The sequence below is a fragment of the Hippopotamus amphibius genome, chromosome 6 (genome assembly GCF_030028045.1).
Source record: "Hippopotamus amphibius kiboko isolate mHipAmp2 chromosome 6, mHipAmp2.hap2, whole genome shotgun sequence".
NCBI classification, from domain to species: Eukaryota; Metazoa; Chordata; class Mammalia; order Artiodactyla; family Hippopotamidae; genus Hippopotamus; species Hippopotamus amphibius.
The window spans coordinates 14,730,056-14,751,057 of record NC_080191.1 but is presented as its reverse complement, the minus strand read 5'-3'; the positions used below and the strand labels follow the sequence as shown (position 1 = coordinate 14,751,057).

General features: G+C 33.7%; 1 protein-coding gene across 3 annotated transcripts in view; it reads left to right on the top strand.

The window, feature by feature from the left end:
- GRIK2 (glutamate ionotropic receptor kainate type subunit 2) overlaps positions 1 to 21,002 on the top strand; it is a 618,311-nt gene that overhangs the window by 562,216 nt on the left and 35,093 nt on the right. The window lies entirely within an intron of this gene.

Here is a 21,002-nt window from a genome sequence, read left to right as displayed (position 1 = left end):
TACTGAGCAAGCCCAGGGAAATAGGGGACTCTATCTTCTATTATTCTTTGATAGAATTAATGAGGAGATTTTGGTAGAAAGAGTATTTGATTTGGGAACAGATAACAAGGCTTCTAGACTCAGCATCATATCTTATTAAACCAATGATCCTTATTAAGTCCCTTGACTCCTCTAAGTCTTGTTATTCTTTTCCATAATATGTTTAATAGAGCAATGTTTGGGAAGACCAATTGAGTTATGTATGTGCATGTTCTACTATAATTGTAAATAATTATATATTATCACTTGATATTACATCATTATCACTATCATTATTAAAATTATCTTTATTTCATGCAGCACATTTTTGTTAAAAATAATAAATATGTGTATCCTGTGTCATTTTAAATGAAAATAATTGCTATTAATTTTGTTGGAAAAATTATAGGAGGCTTTTCAATAATTTGAAAGTCCTACATATCTGAATTCTGTGGAAATCAATGAATATTTGTCGAGTCCCTATTACGTATAAAGTACTACCTTGGATGCTATGCATGATACAAATATGTACAAAACTTATTTCCAGCTTTTAAGACAATTGGTCCTAGTAAAGCCCATACGCTGATTTGAATATGGAAGTTTCCTGAAAGATAACACTCCATGAAGTGTGCTTACAGCCTATGAGGGGGTTTGTAGAAATTCATGATCTTAACTGTCTGGGGCAGAGTGGGGTGATCAAACATGACATTTTAAGAAGGTAACTGAAAGGAGAGAGATTGGAGGAAAATAGATCAATTTAAGAATTCACAGTGTGAGTTTAAATGAGAAGTAATGAAGTCCTGAAATAAAATAACATTTGAGGAATAGATAACAGAATGGCAAGAGACAAAGACATTTAGAAATGGAGTTTGCAATCCATTAGAATATTCTTTCTTGCCGTGTTCACTTTGTGGCTTTATCTGCTTTGCATCATCAAAATCTGTATTCTTTTGACCCTCCTGTTAGAATCTAAGCTTCATAAGGAAAACTTGTACCACACATTTTGTTTTTCTCACAGAAAATAGCATGAGGGAATTTACATAAAACATCCTTATTATACTTTAAACATCGAATTGTATTAAAATATACAAAATGCACAATTTTGATTCAAGGTGATAGTGAGGGAAGAAAGTAGAAAGATATATTACCATCTACTTGAACATAAGTTGGAAAAACAAAATTTTCTTGGGGAAGAAATTTCGTTCACTCTGAGCCAGTTCAATTTAAAAGGTTGGAATTATAAGTGAACACCAATATTTAATAAATTATTAGACATGTTTTGTTGCCTACCAGGAGAGCTGTAGATGAGAAAAGCAATGCCATTAATATATTATTATTCAAATTCTTAAAGTTTTCACCAAAGGTGAAGTTGGGAGGAAAAGGTAATGGCAGAACATTAGAGAAACCAAATGTTAGAAGGCAGGAAAAAAGAAAAAGCAAGAAAGAGAGAGAGAAAAGAAAAAGAAAGAAAGAAAGGAAGAGAAAAAGAAGAAGAAAGAAAAGCATCTTAAAGTGGATTAGAAAGGTGGAGCCATGAAAACATAATATTATATAATGCAAGAGAGAAAAGAGTGAATATCAAGGAGACTGGGTAAAGAAAGTGAGGGAGCCATTGGTCTGTTCCGTGTACAAATAGGAAGAAGTTATTTGAAAGGTAAAGATGAGAAGGACAAGGAAGAGAGAGCATAGTTTTTGGAGTGAAGACTTGGAGGAGCAGAAGAGCACATGATCAAGCAACAGCATAGAGGTGTAAATACAGGGGTCATAATTCTGATAATATACAAGGTAGGCATGAGGAATTTGAGGGAACTGACATGAATGGCTTCAGCAAAATTGGAGGCAAGGTCACCTGAGGCAGAAAACAAGTAAAGATGGGTTTTGGTGATTAAGAAGAGTAGAACTGTTTTCTGTGGACATAGTCAGCAAGAGGTAGACAAAAATGATAACCAACAAAAAAAGACTCATGTGAGATCTGTTTGTGGTGACCTATCGTTAACAATAAACTCTGGGAGTTTGGAAGATATAGCTCTAGAAGTAGTGCTGCCTCTAACGCATAAAATACATAGGATATACAAACATTACATGTCTTATCTAAGGTTTGACTTTTGGCTTTTCCAACTGTAAAATGTTTTCTAAAGGTACATCTCTTTTTTTTTTTTTTTAATTTCTTTCTTTATTGCCTGCGTTGGGTCTTCATTGCTGCGCAAAGGCTGTCTCTAGTTGCGGAGAGCCGGGTCTACTCTTCATTGTGGTGTGCGGTCTTCTCATTGTGGTAGCTTCTCTTGCCACAGAACATGGGCTCTAGGCATGCGGGCTTCAGTAGTTGTGGCACGTGGGCTCAATAGTTGTGGCTCGTGGGCTCTAGAGCACAGGCTCAGTAGTTGTGGCGCACGGGCTTAGTTGCTCCATGGCATATGGGATCTTCCTGGACCAGGGATTGAACCCGTGTCCCCTGCATTGGCATGCAGATTCTTAACCACTGCACCACCAGGGAAGCCCTAAAAATGATTTTATGTGTGCTGATGAATCCAAGGTAAACTCTTAGTGAATAATAGTGAGTCTTATTGAAAGTGAGTACCTCAGGATTTTGAAAAAGAATAAAAATATTAAAAAAAATATATATATATATAAAAGAATAAATTTCTGCAAAACCATGTATAGCCAGAACCATCACTATCATAACTTTTGAGGAAAAATTTTAGAACAATGCATTATTATGAGATACTGTGTTATACATAATATTTTATATATATTAAGTAATGCATACACGCATGTGTATATATATGTATATACATAGTTAGAATAAAATATATCAGAAGAACTTATTCCCTATTATTATAAGTTATAGAAAAGTACTTAGGTCAAATTATTCAAAATTAACCTCACTAAGGATTATTTGTTTAAATTAATTGAAATAAATTAGTCCAACCAGTTATTTTGAAAAAATGTATATCTAATGTATATTTATTAGTTTTTGTTTGACTATTTTATGGTCATGTAGATGTGTCTTTTATGTTCTCTGAACACAAAAAATGAAAAAGAATTAACAGATCTGGCTAATGAAATACTTTTTTTTATTGTGTAGTTCAGTTCCACGGACTTACTTTTGTTCATCCCATTTTGAACAGTGCCCCACTTTATATCATTGTAATGGCTAATTCTGGCAGGGCTTTTATATAAATTCTAAGTGTATTTGGTCTCCACTTGCAGTTGTGGAAATGTAAGAGATGTGTGCATCTCCAAAAATGGTAGTGCTATATTTCTATACTGTTGCTGTTCCTAGTTTACTAACACTTACATCAATGTGATTTTTCTAAAGATAAGGGTCTTCATTTACTTACACTTCACTCTCTTTGGAATGCTTTCAACAAACACTGTGGAGAAACTTCTCTTTCCCCCAAGTGGCAGCAGTAAAGGGAAGTTATAGACTGACCAAGCCTTTGAATGGAAGGAAATGAACTCCAGGTTAATTACTACCTAAAACATCATATACAGAAAAATTCATAAGTCTTTGATATCTTAAATACCTTTACTGCACTAATGACCACCCTTTGGCCTAGACTTATCCCCTCTCTTTGGCTTTATTTCTCTGAACTGTCTCTGTATAACTGTCTAATGTCTGTTATATGTGGGCTTCATGGACACACTCAGAAACATCGTGTATTATTTTAAGCAGAAAATTGTATCCTTGTATGTCAAATGCCTAATTAAATAGGTATATGCAGTCTCCTGAGGTAAAATTACTAAAACTAGGAGATTTTGGAAATCATGAAAAGTTAGAGCAAGGCATTTGCCTGGATATTAGCTTATTTAGCTTGAGTGCAATTAATAACTACAGCTTTGTGACAACTTAAGCAACATTTTTAAAAAATGGCAATGTTGCTAGGAAAGATTTTAAAGAAAACTTAAATTTAATTAATTTTTTTACTTATAATGCACCTTGTTTTCTAACAGTAACCAAGCAACACTAAAATATTCTGTGAGTCATTCTAATAACATTTTCTTTTGTTTGAAATAAATGTTCAAACATTTTGGGGTTTTTTTTTTAATTTTTTAATTATTTTTTGGGGGGTACACCAGGTTCAATCATCTGTTTTTATACACATATCCCTGTATTCCCTCCCTTCCTTGACTCCCCCCCGTCGAGTCCCCCCCACCCTCCCCGCCCCAGTCCTCTAAGGCATCTTCCATCCTCGAGTTGGACTCCCTTTGTTATACAACAACTTCCCACTGACTATTTTACAGTTGGTAGTATATATATGTCTGTGCTACTCTCTCGCTTCGTCCCAGTTTAACAACTTTTTAAAACAAATAAAATTTTCCTTGGCTTCATTTCAATAGATGTTTTGTTAGTAGCATTTGCTCAGGCAAATTTGTTGGTTATGCTAGCAGTTCTGCTTAGTTTTATCAAGTTAGAAAGATGTCATCAGCCAAAATTTAGGGCTGGAGTCAGTCAAACTGCCATCTCAAAACTTGTCTTTACCATCTGGTTTGATGCTGTCTTGACATAATATCTTTTTGATGGATGTTGTAACAAGAAACTTGTCATCAGCAAAGGCATCATTCCTCAACATCTGCAACTTCATTAGAATCAACAACAGGGGCTGCTGAAGTAGCTGTGACACCTACGTCAGCAATTGGTGAATTTTTGCCAACTGGAGAGCAAACTACCTCTACCCATGGCAACGGCCCCCTTGGGCAAAGACTAACATTCTTACTCTCATGACTGCATTTTATCCTGAGGTTTCAAACACCTCTGTTCCACCTTGAAAAGGGATGCAGTTACTTCTCATATGTAGACATTTACTTTTTAGTTTTCCTAACTGTATGAAGGACACCAGATTTCTGTGTCAACCAATGCAGGGGATTTGGATCAACCTCTTCAAACCAGTTCAGGAATATGAGGTACATTCCACACATACTCCCACCTAAACCAGGGCAAAAGAGTGTTGAGAATCATAGCCTGAACATAGCTGTCTCTTAAGTTATCCTCAAAGTGTTTGTGCTTAATTTCTTTCATTATCCTATCTTTTTATATCCCCTTGTGGATCAATCATCTTACAGCTTCTAGATATATTATGAAATGCCCTCATGGTTGTCTATTTAACACTTTGTGTTTTAAGTCAATTTTATCTTTGTGCTTCAACTGAAATATCCATTTTTTTCCCATCTTTATTGGAGTATAATTTCTTTACAGTATTGTGCTAGTTTTTGCTGTACAACAAAGTGAATCAGCTATATGTATAAATATTTCCCCATGTCCCCTCCCTCTTGAGCTTCCCTCCCACCCTCCCTATCCCACCCCTTTAGGTCTTCACAAAGCATCAAGCTGATCTCCCTGTACTCTGTAGCAGCTTCCCACTAGCTATTTTACATTTGGTAGTGTGTATGTGTCAGTGCTACTCTCTCACTACTTCCCAGCTTCTCCTTCCCCCACTCCCCCAACCCCATGTCCTCAAGTCCATTCTCTACATCTGTATCTCTATTCCTGCCCTGCCACTAGGTTCATCAGTACCATGAAATATCCAATTTAACATCGTTATCCATACAGATGTTAGAGATTATAAGCAGATTTAGTTTTTATGTAAATATTTTTCTGCTAGATAAATAAAAATATTTATAATAAAGAAAAATCTTTAACTTAAGAGAACTACATTAAGTGAAAATACTGTAGATTGTATACAGGAAATGAATACCACTTCACAAAGGAAACACCTCAAGATACTAAATTTAATATTGTGATTTGCTAAAAAATTATTAGAGCTCTCAGTTTGGAATTGTTTTTAGAACACACTTATATACAGCACAAGAAAACCAGCTCTTTTACTTTATAGCTATCCCTACTTTCAGAACACTAACAGCAAAATTAGTGTATGGCTTATGCTTACATTGTTTTATTCCAAATACTTTGACTTATTTTCAAAAAGAAAATGAATCCTAATAGGATATAAAATTGTTAATAATGAGAGTATTTGAAAGGATATAGTATAACATCTGAAGACAATTCTAAAAAAAGAAATTCAAAACCCTAGAGTCTGTCATACAGAGCGAAGTAAGCCAGAAAGAAAAAAACAATTACTGTATGCTAACTCGTATATATGGAATAAAAAAAAAAAAAATGGTACTGATGAACCCAGTGACAAGGCAAGAATAAAGATGCAGATGTAGAGAACAGACTTGAGGACCCTGGGTGGGGGATGAAGGGGCAGCTGGGATGAGGTGAGAGAGTAGCATTGACATATATACACTACCAAATTTAAAATAGATGGCTAGTGGGAAGCTGCTCCATAACACACGGAGATCAGCTCCATGATGGGTGATGACTTAGAGGGCTGGGATAGGGAGGGTGGGAGGGAGTTGTGGGAGGGAGGGGATATGGGGATATATGTATAAATACAGCTGATTCACTTTGTTGTGTAGCAAAATTTGGCACAACAGTGTAAAGCAATTATATTCCAATAAAGAGCTTAAAAAATGCAAGCAAATTTAAAATAAAGTGACTATTTTGAAGGTGCAATAGTCATTTAGATGTGTTAATTGGATAATGTTCATATAACAAGAAGCTGTAGTTTCATTCTTTCTTTATAGAGAAATGTGTGCTTTCTAGACATGGTCACAGTGACATGGAAAGTAAAAGATATAACAAATTTGTTTTAGTGAAAAGACTATTGCTTTTTATGAACAACCTTTTCTGCTTGTTTTCTAAGGCAAGATGGAAAATATGACTGGTAAAGACAGATGGCTAAACAGAAAAAAATCAAATATCATTGCACTGTATTTTCTAATATTGTTATTGTTATTAATTTCCTGGCTATTAAGTATCAGAGTAGAGACGTGCTTTGTTTTCATAAAATTCTCAAATGCAAAAGTGAGTACCAAATTATCATTACATATCAATACTGAAAGTAAATTAGTCCTTCAGTTTTACTTTCCCTGATAATGATTAGATGGTTAAAATTATACTCTCCACAGGGTAAATAATCATATAAATATATTGCAAATAAAAAGTCCATCTAACGCTATGTTTACTGAACTTAGTTTTTCTTCAGATCATTTTTACTTTATTTATAATGCAATTTTCACTAATACTATTTATGAGCTTTCAGTTAGGAATTTGCTAATTTATATTTTTAATATAATTTTAATACCTATTAATGAGAATGAAGGTGATGACCTAAAATTTTACTGTTTGTCTTTGTTAGAGATTTATTGGAATTCTTAATCACATTCCTAAGTTAGCTTTAATATCTTTATTTTTGCACCATATTTTCACTTGATGTTTCTTTTATTTAACTAAATTCATCCATATCTAATTTCATGCATTTTTAGTCACAGCTGAGCTCCCATGCCTGTGTATTAAGAAGGCTGAATTATGGTTGTAATTTTTTAAAGTGCCCTTGAAACTTCAATCACATCCGAAACTAATTCAAAATTTTAAAAAGTTAATTTTGTGAGCGTGAGTCAGTTTATGTTTTAAATACTAGCCTATACCTTTCTTTCTTTGTTTCAACCACAATGTGGCCAGCCTGGTGCCAACACATTTAAAGACAAAAGCTTTCTGCATATAAATATGTCAGAAACTTTTCTTGGTTTTTATGAGTATAATTAGACTTAGATATTTATCCAAGCAATCCATATTGTTTTTCAAGTTCATTGGCATTGTCAAGAAAAATTCTCCACTCTAGTCTCTTTAAATTAACTTTCTTTTTCTTTTCCTTTTAAATGGGTCTTTTTGTTATAATTTGAAAAATCACTTATATACACTTAACTCGGTAAGATTTCAAAATCAAGTCCATAAAACATGATAAAGAGCTTTATGTACTTTGTTAAATAAATTAGAGGGGAGATAGATTTTCAGTTATGTAGTTATTCCTCATTCAAAAATTTGTCAAAATTAGCTGATTAAGTAGGAACATACACATGCATGTATACACATTTATTTTTGGAACTACACTTTGGAAGCCTGGTTTATTTGGAGTGTTTGTTTTTAATACTATTATACCTTATACTTCGGTAACTCGCCTTAAAAATGTGGACATTCCTTCTGGAAAAGAAGTTGAAAGTTCCATGGTTTACTTAGATTATTTGTGATCAAATAAAATTCAAGGTTGGCCCTATTTGGAAAATAACATAGGTCACTGGTACAGATAGCTTGGCTTGTTCTATTCTTCCTGAGTGATTGTGTCTGTGGAGGAAGAAAGGTCTGGCATGGGAACTCCTATTACAGAGTCCACTGAACAAAATTAAACCTTAAGCTTGTGCAAGCAGGAATAAAATGGGATCAGTCCTGTAGCTACCTAGGTATGAAACTCTAACTCAGAGATGGGGAGTTATTGAAAAAATAGGTGGCTACTAAATTAAAAATTTGGACAAAAGATGAAGCAAAATTAATTGCCAAGATTACTGAGACAGTACATAAAAGAACCCAAAAACCTACGCTTTTCTAAATGTAATGATTATTGGATGCTAGGAAGTGAATACTAATTAGAGATAGACACACGTGACGTATGTCCACTCTAAGGTACAGACAGAACATTCTAGCAGAGATTTGTATCAAAACATAGGATGAAGTCTTGACGAAAGTAATTTTAGTTAAATAGAAAAGTATTATGGGTAGAATGCATGCAAGTTTTTTCCACCACTGCCTTTGATGGACAACAGTGTAAAATAATAAACCATGTAATTGTTGGCATTCCTGTCTGCAAGAAACACCATGCTGGTAAATGGTAGATACTTACTCATGTTCTATGTAAGTTGGCCTGGAATTTGATTGGTTTTAGCCTCTAGCTGCTTAAAATATTCTTCTTGCACTCCCCAGTGTGTTTAAGCCTGCTCAGGGGATGTAGTGGGAGTTGAACAGGTTGCCAACATATCACACACACACAGACACACACACACTGACAAACCCAGACTATTCTTACCATCCTTTTAAATTTAAGGTTACATTTGGCTTTATTTAGAATCACTTAACACATACTTAAAATTGTCATTTTTGGAGTTAACTTCAACGGATGGTTCTTGAAAACTATTCATTTCCATCATACTATATATATAATTCTGTTTTTTTTTTTCCTTCTTCATTTGGTATTTCTACTGGATTTTTTTATGTTCTTTTTTTCATTACATATATTATTCTTCTGCATAAATATTTTGGGTATTTCCTTTTAAACTTATGATTGTTTAACCTGTTGGCCAGAATCTATCATCTTGCATCTATTTTGCTTCATCTTACAGTACTTATTTTGGAAAGTATATTTTGACTTATTGCTAAATCACTGCCTTAAATAATACCAACAACTAATTACAGAAAAGCAATTTCAGCTAAATCATGCCTACTGTTATAATTCACAGCAACTTGCTTTAGTTTATACGTTGTAAGTCTGCCTTCAACTTTCAGGTGGATGTTGAATTACCCTCATCTCATTCTTCTCATTTTTGTGACAGTTATCACAAAACCTGTCTCACAGTGGCCTGAGGATTTAAATAACATTGTGTTCTTAAAATGCTTAGCATAGCATTTGCACGTAATAAGTTCTAAGTTAAGAGTAGTTTTAACAAAAACAGTTGAGAATATATGTAGCAATATTAGAGTCTTCATTTAATGGATTCTAACGTTAGTAGTAATTAGCCTATTATTTAAACTTGCCTGCATGAAGATTAGATTTAATAAATTTTTATGATCAGTCTGTTTCCTTCAGCTATTCTATAATAACTTTATGTGTAGTTAATACCTTTAGAATTAATAAAAATGTATTCTTGAATTTTTCCTTAGGATGCTTCTTCAATGATATTATATTTTTGATAATAATCTGGTGTCTCATAACTAGTTGCCTGTACTTTATTACTACACTTTATTCATTCCAGTCACATCCTTTTATTGAAATAAATCTGACTAAGCATACCATAAGAAGATTTTTGCTATGAGAAGGGTTTTAGCTGAGTCTTTGAGTCAGCTCTTATACACAGTTTACTTTTTCTCTATGAAGCAATGATCAACGGCCAACAGTGAATGATCCCACAGAAGGTTTTGCATTTTGGAGAGAAAGTTAAGATAAGAATTTTAGAGAAGAAATTGAGAGAAGTATTATATTTACTGGGCAGTGCTGAGCATCTACTTCATGTTGCACTCTGTAGTAGGGGATTCTTTAGCAACTCTGGGCTGCCTTGATGTAGAGCTAGAGGAAGTGAATTGTTGGGTTTATCCAGGGTTTGGTTAGGTTAGGTGGCCCAAAGAAAAGAGAGAGAGGTTAATGAATTTAGGATATTAGCAACAATAATTTTGAAATTATAGATCATGGAAGCTCACCTTAACAAAGTAGAATATAAAGAAGTAGAGGAAGCAAATGAATTGGAATGTAGGTCATTAATGGGCATGAGACACCAAGAGACTGGAAAATATGACCAGGAAAGAAATTGAATAAGAAAATTGAGAAAGAAAGAGGTTATAATCACGGAGTAGGATATTTGAATAATTAATTTTGAAAGCAAGATAATTCAGGTGCTGATATACACAACATTATGTAACTATGGTTTAGGGTGGATGAAGTGCTAGTAAGAAAATTATTGGAAATGATTGTCTAACAACTGAGAATTCACCTAGAATTTTGGGTGAAGGAGAAGGAGTGTTGTACTGGAGCTGGCTTATATTGACTTGCAGGAGTTATGTTTTTAAGAATTTTATAGTTTTGTTGGTATCAAGTCCATAGTTTAAAATAGTAAGAGGAGGAATATTTAAACCATAGAAACCAGGAAATGCTACAAATCTGGCCTTTCCACTTTTCCAGAGAACCAAATTGTTAGACATTTACTAGTTCATCACTGACAGAAACCAACATTTGGGTACTACAGTTTTCTAAGCATGATGACAGTAGCCAGAAAATGAATAGAAAACTGTAGTAAGAGGAGTCAGGCAGTAAGAGTATATGGTATGGGTCTTAACAGAGCAAAGTTTTGTACTTTGGCTTATTTTCCAAAGGGGGTGGGGGCAGTGATGATCTAGAAGAGGGAAAAGAACAAAGAGGACACTATTCCTACTTCCCATCCCCGAGATATGTGGGATGTGTAATATATTCTACTATTTTTCATTTACATGTTAAAGCTACACTTTAACATTGAAATAGAGCTTAAAATTATTTATGCAGTACAGTGATATGGCTTTCTTTATGTTTTGCTTTAAAACTAGGTAAGTGGTATTCTTTTTCTTATTAAATTAAGCCATGAACGGAATATGAAAGAAGTAAATGTGCCTATCCTAAATATGTATAGTTATATAAACCATCTCTGGTGAATGATATCATAGCATTAGTACGGTTTAACTCATTTATTCTGCAGGCGAGCAAACTGAATTCTAGAGATATGAAATTACTCACCAAATATCACTTAGCTTGGTAACGCCAGAGCTGAGACTAATATTTCTGTCTTCTAAATTCTAGCACAAGAGAAATAATTCCATTGTATGCATTTATTCATTTACTTATTTTTTTAGCTCATTTATTCCATAAATAGCTACTGGTACCTACCGTACAGCAGACACTATTCTAAGTAGAGGGGCTACAATGATGAACAAAACAGGCAAAAAGTCTTCACCTTCATGCAGTTTATCTCACAGTAAAGGGAGATAGGAACTGAACCGATATGTAAGGAAATATGTAATATACTACATAGTTATTAAGTGCTATGGATAAAAATAAAGCAGGAGGCTTTATTGGAATCAGAATTATAAATAAATAGTGGAAGTCCCTTTGAAAAGGTGATGCTTGAGCAAAGATAGGAAGGAGGTGAAGGCAGAGGCACACAGATATGCAAGGAAAGAACAGTGGAGCTAGAGAAAATGGCAAGTTCAAGCACATAGGTTAGATGTGGTTCTTCTGATTAAAATGTACTTCAGGGACATTCCCAGGCATCCAGTGGTTAATTGTGCTCTCACTGCTTTGTGCCCAGGTTCAGCCCCTGGTTGAGAAACTAAGATCTCTCAAGCTGCATGGTGCAGCCAAAAAAATAAAAAATAAAATGTACCTCAGATTAGTGATTTATATAATCGTCAATGCAATTACCTTATACAATTAAATTCATGATTATTGTGATTAACTATGCATGTTTAGCCAGTGGATGGAGAAGTGATTAAAATGGTTTCTCTCTCCTCCCTAGGGCCTGGGGTCATGTGTTTACTGTTTAGAAGCAAAGCATCCATTTTGTGTATATTTTTATGTATATAAGGTTACAGCAATACCAATATTAAGTATCTCAACAACATTCCGAGGTTTGCCTCATCTCCCAATAAAGTTTAGAAATTCTGGAAAAGGTACTGGCTGAAAGTGAAAACAATGATTCTTTTAAGAGTTACAAATATTGAGGATTTTTTTCCCCAGCCCTATTTATAGGTCAGAGATTCAATTAGAAAGTGAGAGATCCAGCCAAACTGCAATTGATTGGAATCCTAGAGGAAAAGGAATTACTTCCTGTGACTTCCTGTCATACATCCCCTCATCAATTTAGGTTACACCTCATCTGTCATTTGTCATGGCAATTGTCACACCATTTCATAATTCTTAGTTTACTTTTCCTGTATTTATGAGACATTAAGCTTTGCTAAGACAGGAGCCATGCTTTCTTTTGGGCTAACCTGTACATGCACAGTGCCTGGCATGGTCTTTTACACCAAGCTTGTGCTCAATAAATATTGGAATGAAAGAACAAATGAGTGAATGGGTAAGCAAGTGAATGTTTCCATGTTCCTATAAATTATAAATTATTCTAAAGGTAAGGGCATAGGTATAAGAATATAGTAGGTACATGCTGCAGTCCTAGTAGAGAGTTGCTATCTTTCTCCATTGATTGATCACATAAAATTTGCAATAAGAATAAAATCCTGATATCTTTGAGAGCTTTATAGCTTGTCAAAGTGACTTAATATGAATTTTCTCATTATTCCTGGTAACATTTCTTTGAAATTGTTAGGGAAGCATTTTCTTGGATATGGCCAAGAAATTGTGGTTTAAGGTCCTCCACTGACCCAGTGAAGTCAAGTTTCCTAATGTTATTTAAATCTGGCCAAATGATAGTAAAATGTATTGCTGGTTACTATTATTTATAAGAAAAGAAAATATTTGACCAGGAAATTTCAAGATATCTCATTTAAAGAATAAAGTGCAAGAGCAGAAGAATCATCAACAGGGATTGTGAATAATTCAGAATGAACCATCAAATCCTGGCTCAGCTGCCTCAAAGGATAACTGCCTTTAACTGCACCAAATCGCTTTAAACTTGCTGCTCATCATATTATGCTCAGTGATAATTCTCTCTCTTATTCCTCTATTAACTCTCAGTAATTCTGAGAAGAGCAGTTTTCTCTGTTTCATTGTCTTTCCCTTCAAATATCCTGTTTTAAGGGATTGCAGATGCTTTGAGATAAAACTGCCAGAATTATTCCAAGGACTGACAGGTTTGCTAACAACCGAATGCTTTCGGATCACTGCACTAGCCTCAGATCCACCTTTGATATGAACCACATATGGCTTCAGTCCTGTTTTCGTGAATTAACTCTAATTTCCTAGTGACCAAGGTCAGATGAGTCTAGATAGGGCTCAGCTGTTCTTACCTAGCACATATGTTCCAGTATTGTTGGTAATTTATTTACTGTAATAAAAAATTAAAATGCAAATCCAGCCAAATTCTCTTTTCCCAAGATCTCCCTTGGTACAAGCTTTTTCAAACCTTGTATTAGGAATGATTACATGTGACTTTTTCATAACAAAATAATAAATGTTATTATAGCACTTATAACCAAATATTTAAGTTAATATTAGAAACAAAATTGGTGATGTGGAATTTGTTGAAAAGGAATAACTTGAGTAAGTGCCAATGACACCAGATTTACTTTGGTAATTATGAAAAATCATCAGAAATTACTGCCTCTTCTTTTAGTAATTTTGCCATGCTCATCCACACACTGGAGTTCAACTAATTCTACCAGACATTGTGGTTTAGGTGACAAAATATTTTTTCATGAATGTTTATTTTTTAAATAAAAATAAATGGGCTCTTAACATAAATAAAGTCTTTTTTTATAGTTCGAGATGTTTTAGATGTTGTACTACTTTAATAAACTTTTTTAAAGAATCTGAGTTTTAGTCGATGCTTCAAATATTTATAAAAGCATATTACAAAATAGTTCTGGATTTTCCTTGTCCTGTTGATATTTTGTGGTTATGATAATTCAAACAAGATTAATATTGAAGATTTTCCCTCTTATTCAAGAAAATAAACTTTCCTTTAGAACGCACTTAAAAAATTAATTTAAGTTCTTGCTTCCAGAGGTCTCACAAATATTTTCTTATCATTTTTAGGGCATCTGGCAGGTTTACAAATATAGGTCCAAAGAGCACAAGATGGTTTCTAGATTTTGATTTGTATCTGACAGCAAGCAAAGTGAGTGGGAGAGAAGAATTCATTTCTGTACTAAGGAATTTAAATCAAAGATTATTTTTTTAAATAAATGGCTTTGAATTTGTAAAATATGTTGCTTACAACAAAAGATCTAGTCCAGTGGTACGAGAGTAACCCTTACTCTATTGGCTTTCATAGCATTTTAGAAGGGATAGAAACAAAATTTCAAAGCACTATCCTTACATCAGTATCTTACCGGTTCTAAAAATCTCTCGCTAAAATGCTCATGAAAGATGCTGCGTAAAACCCATTAGTTAGTAGAGCAAAGAGCCAGATAATTTCAGGTTGACAACTTCATTTTGAGTTCTATCAGAAGCTAAAGCTATATGTCCTTAAGTTTGGAACCATTAGCTATACGTTTAAAATATTTTACGTATACTGAATGCTCTTTTTAAAGCACACTATCTTTTGGCATCTGTGAACTTTTTTAAGTGTTGTATTTCCTATTCTTTGTTAGTTTATTCTTGATAAGAATTTTTTTCTTTTATCCTTTTGTTGATGTTTCATAGCCCATGAAAACTGCTGTTATAAAAAGACAGTGCCTTATGAACTAGTTTTATTGGTTTTGTGCTAATGTAGCAAAAACCAAATCAACTTACAAGCCTCAGCGTTTTGATAAACACTGCTAAATATTGACATCCTAAATCCATCTGATATAACACAAACACACACACACACACACACACACAAAGAAAGATATTTATTCCAGTATTTAGAATGGCAGGGTGGGTTGTGTGGGAAAATAAGATGATTTTATTTTGAACATTTTAAATATGCTTTTCCTTTATAGTGCTTTGATTTTAATATTCATTTCAAGCAATATCTCTGAGACTTGACTTTATTGACTTTATATTACTATGTACAGCATAACTGCAATAATACTTAGAAATGTTTTTCATTTTGCCAAAGAAGTTATCATCTTGTTATGGAATTAAAATTCTTCTTTAAAGTCATGATGTCATAAATCCTATCACCATTTTACTCTTTACAAAGCTACCTTCACTGCTAATATTTTTTTCTTATCGAGTAGCCTTAGTTTTCTCACTTGTGAAGTAAAGGAATGAAACAAGATGTCCTTACTTTTTTTTTTTTTCACTTAATTCAATATATTTTTTAACTTGGCTACACTTTATCTGAACAGTTTCTCTTCTGTGCTCTAATTTGCCATGATCTCAATTCTTCGCTTACAGAAAATTATATTTTTTGATGCTTAGTTTATTATCTGACTTCATTTTTCATATTTCTCTTAAATAATGTGTTCTTCTGGAATGTCTTTCCTAATGAATTTGGCAGCAGTGATGCACAGGGCCAAGCTACGTCCCAATTCCTGAGTCTTTTCTGGTGTTCTATCTAGGTCTTCACTTCTCTGTATCACTGTGGCTAGAGGACCTTCAAAGACTGTGCACATTTAGCTCAGCAGCTTGGTCTCCATCCATGATTTTTATCATGACCCCTGGCAATGATCAGTAGCTACTTCACTGAGTGAAATTAACCTTAGTCTAACAGGCTGTTGAGCAGAACATAGTTACAGGTCATTCTTTTAACATGCCCCACCTTCCAACTACGATCTTTAGTTCACATTGCAACTTGATATATTCTCACTTCTAAGTAAGTTTTCATAAACTTTCACACTCAATATACAAATATTTGATTATTAGTTTTAATTACCAGCTTACTGACCTTAAATCAGTTCTTATTCCTAATCTTTAACTTATACAGCTTCCACCTATTGATTTTTTAAAATTTATTTACTTATTTATTTATTTACTTATTGGCTGTGTTGGGTCCTCGTTGCTGTGTGCGGGCTTTCTGTAGTTGCAGTGAGTGGGTGCTACTCTTTGATGAGGTGCGCAGGATTCTTGTTGTGGAGCATGGGCTTTAGGCACATGGTGTTCTGTAGTTGTGGCACATGGGCTCAGTAGTTGTGGCCTGTGGGCTCTAGAGCTCAGGCTTAGTAGTTGTGGCATACAGGCTTAGTTGCTCTATGGATGTGGGATCTTCCTGGATGAGGGATCAAACCCATTTCCCTTGCATTATTTGCAGGTGGATTCTAACCACTGTGCACCAGGGAAGTCCCCCACCTATTGATTTCAACCTTAGAGGTCCTACGGTCTATTTTATTTTCAACGTGTTCAGCAATTTTCTATTTTATTGGAAGTAAAACTAGCTGAGGCTTATTTCCTCCTTACACATTAGATCTTAGCATATCAGTATAATTCTACATGTATTTAATATAAATTTTTGAAATTAGAGGTCAAGCCAATTATAGTGTTTTAAATCCTCTTTTATTCTACATTTCACTTGAAGTTTCCATTTTTGATATCAGATTTTCAATATGTACTTGTTCTCTGAATGTATTTTCTTTCAACAGAGTCCATTTAAATTTTTTTCTTTGCACTTGTGCAGTATCTTTTACATCTCTAAGGACATTTATCCCATTTTATTTGTTTTGGTCTTTATAATTTATGTTAGAGAATCATGGTAAGCTCTGGTGTTTAGTTCAGGATGAAAAACTATGAGCTCCACTTTAGAATGATATAGTGGGTCGTTCTATTGGAAACCCATGATATGTGCCTTCAGATGCAGTTGATAAAGTGCAATAATTAAGACTATGAACTTGGTAACTAATCTGCCCAAGTTTGATTCCTGGTTTGGCCCAGAAGAAGCCACGTGAATTTAGGCATATTATTAACTGCTCTGTTTTTGGTTTTCTAATTTTAGAATGGGGACAAAAATACTACCACCTAATAGAAATCTTGTAAAACTTCAATGATTTAACATGTGTAAATAATTTAGAATAATGTTCAGCACATGCTAACCTTTATATGTGTTAACTGCTACTATTACTATTATTGTTATTATTATTGTTATTTCTTTAGAGCAGTTCAGTTTTGCTTAAAAAAATCTTCTTGGAGGAATTCAAAGAACCAAGGCAGACAGAAGGCTGACTTGTCTCAACATTGGTTGTAGACGCCAACCTGTTCCTTTTGGTTTCAGTATGGGCTTCCCTAGCTCAACTTCCTCCAGTGTGCTCTTGTTTACTTCCCAGAGAATAAAACCTCTAGTCCTTTGCTTGGATGGGATGGAGCAGTCACCAAGCTGCTCAGAGATAGTTGTTTTAAAGACATTTTTTCAGTAAATTTAACTTTTGTTAGACCTTTGATCATTCTGGTTTTGAGAAGGACGTAGAACTGCCAATCTCAGAAATTTTGTAGGGGATAAAGGGGTTCTAAAGGTTGGTTAGCTCAGTTACAACTCACATATCAGCTTTCCAGCTTCCAAAATTTTGTTTCTGTTGCACTCTATCTAATTCTCTTTTGCCTGTGGTTTCATGCCATAGGAGAGAATGTGTTCAAAGATGGTATTCAATCTTCCATCTTTGCCAGAGTACATGGTGTTTTTTAAGAAAAATAAAACACAAGCACTTGGAGTAGTATGCTCTCTTTTTAAAGAATAATTAGTTACAAAAATGTCTTACTACTGCATAGTGTGTCTATGTGTAGTGTCTTATTTTATCCTCACAAAAACCATGTGAGTTTGGCAAAGATATTTGACTATTATGTAAAATGAAATTGAGATTAACTGGCTTGCATGAGAACATATTTTCCATTAGTAAGAGATATAGAATTAGTGATCATTACTTCTGACTCAGGCCTACATTATTCAGAATTTACCTACATATTAATTAAGTATAGATAATCAATTATTTATTAGTGGCCAGATTTACAGAGAAAAAAGCATCTTAAGCTTCCTATTCAGCCTAAGAATTTGTTCAGATACTTTCTTCAAATATTTTATAAGCTGTCTTAGCTGCTTTAAATTTAAGCAAATTTTAAAATTGATGTTGTTCAGACATTTTGTTCTTAAACCAGTGATGCACTATACTATCTTCACTACTGAAAATTATAAAAGTGATAAAATTTCCAGTCAATGCTGAAGATTAGTTTTCTATTTCAACATTCTGTAGAAATAGGTAGAGTTGAATGGTATCACATACCACACACATACACACATGCAGTCTACAAAGGTAGTAATGGCTTTTAGTCTTATCTCCCATATCTTTTCTACACAGCATTGTGTTTTGTTTTTTTAAATTATTAATTAATTAATTAATTTTATTGGCTTTGTTGGGTCTTTTTGCTGTGCGTGCGCTTTCTTTGTTTTAGTTGTGGTGAGTGGGGGCTACTCTTCGCTGTGCTGGGCAGGCTCCTTATTGCTGTGGCTTCTCTTGTTGCAGAGCACAGGCTCCAGGCACGTGGGCTTCAGTAGTTGCAGCACATGGGCTCAATAGTTGTGGCTCATGGGCTCTAAAGCGCTGGCTCAATAGTTGTGGTGCACGGGCTTAGTTGCTCCACAGCATGTGGGATCTTCCTGGAGCAGGGACTGAATCCATGTCCCCTGCATTGGCAGGCGGATTCTCAACCACTGCACCACCTAGGAAGACCAGCATTGTGTTTTATAGCCATTGAGAAATAACTGTGCTCAGTTGGAAATTGTGGTCAAAGAATGACAGCAAGCCATACAGAATGTGTGTGAGCAGCAGAGAGTCAATATTTCTAAACTGAAATATTTCTTATTTGGGTTTTTATTTTTATTATGAGAAACAGAACAATTTGGGTAACTTTTCTATCAAAACCTATTATGCCACATAAGAACAATAGAAATACTTATATTTTCTACAGACAGGAAAGATAAGTGAACCTGTGCAAAAATCATAGACAATAGATTTCAGAAATCAGAAGCATATCAATAAGAGATACATAAGTAATAATGGAAGACAGGAAGTTATTAACTAATAAGGACCTACTGTATAGCATGGGGAGCTCTACTCAATACTCTGTAATGGCCTATATGGGAAAAGAATCTGAAAAAGAGTGGGTATATGTGTATGTATAACGGATTCATTTTGCTGTACACTTGAAACTAACAAAATATTGTAAATTGACTATATGCCAATAAAAAATTTTTAAAAAGATAGGAAATGATTAGTTTCAAAATGAGTATAAATAATACCTTCTAGGAATTGCTCATAGAAATAAAAAATCAGTGCAGTAAAGTGTTCTAAAAATTTTGTATAAAAATATACTTTGTAAAATCCTTATTTTGTCAATTGAAGGTTAGTATTGTGGATTAGACATTTCAAATATAAAATAATACTAAATTTCACATTAATCTAAAATTAAACTATATATTTGTAAAGAATATATTAGAAATATATTTATTAATTTGTTGGGTTTTGGTTCTGTTAAAAAGATTGATGTGTTTACTTCATTAACCACAGCAAAATATTAATAATGGATACATTCACATACTGTTATAAATGTAATTCTCTTCTTTTAAATTGTGTTGCATAATCTTTAAACTAAAACTTTCTACTTTTAATATTAAAAAAGAGAGAGATGTAATTATACTGTTTAAATGATTAATGCCATTGTATACATTATATTCTCCCTTTGTTTTGGGCAAAATTACTAGTTCTCAAGTTTTTATTTAAATTAACTCTTTTCGATGGATGGAACATGCTATCATGAATTGAAAATCATGTAACTAAAATAATAAAATGTATTGATTGCTAATGTTCCTATAACTAAAATGAAGCAGAGAATTTAGGCAATTTATGACCAATACAAGTAAGAATAACTTTTTGTACACTTTTTTTAATCTCTCTGCTTGATTTTGTCCTCAATGTGTACAACCATGTTATGATATTACACTATCATTCTCCATTAAAGATGTTACATTTTAAATTGTCAAGTAATGAGCAAGCAGTTTTGATTACATAAATCTTTAGTATTACATTTATGGGATTGCTTTTATTATCAGTCACAGATTCACTAAATCAAAAATGGTATCCAGTTTTATTTTTTACATAAAATCTCTTTAATCTCCAGGTGAGCTCTGATTTTGACTTTATTTTGTATTTTGGTTTCAATTAATCCAAAACATTAGGAGAAAATTATTTACCTTTGAAAGGAAATGAACTCGTTCTAGTTTTCCTCATTACGTTACTACTTTGGATAGCCGGATGCATCTTTGCAAAATCTCACTATTGGTCTTAATTATTCCAATAAAAATCTCATCATAGCCTTAACTGTTCCTTTCATTTCCCTTTTCTACTCCCAACATTTGATTATTTTGCTTGAAAACAACTGACATACCACCATAGCTGTCCAAATTTGTAATCATATCAATCTTCTAGCTGCATTCTTTCAAAATTTGAGCCTGTTTTAGTGTTCACTGGAGAGCAAAGGTTTATACTTCTATCCTTTCTTAACACTAAAGCTATACTTGTTTTTATAAAGCACTTATTGTACCTTTACATATTTCTCCCCTTTAAATTAAGGTTTTTCTTCCCATTTTATCATTGAAATAGTTGCGGAATTTTTCTAAATATTATTGTGTATCTACCTCTTAGTGGAAGGAGTAATATCGCACTTATGTCCTGGCACATGTAGGACTAATTGCATGCTTAAACTGCAAAAGATTGCATATATATTTACTTGAAAATAGTTTTGACTTTTCATGACAGAGCAACCAGT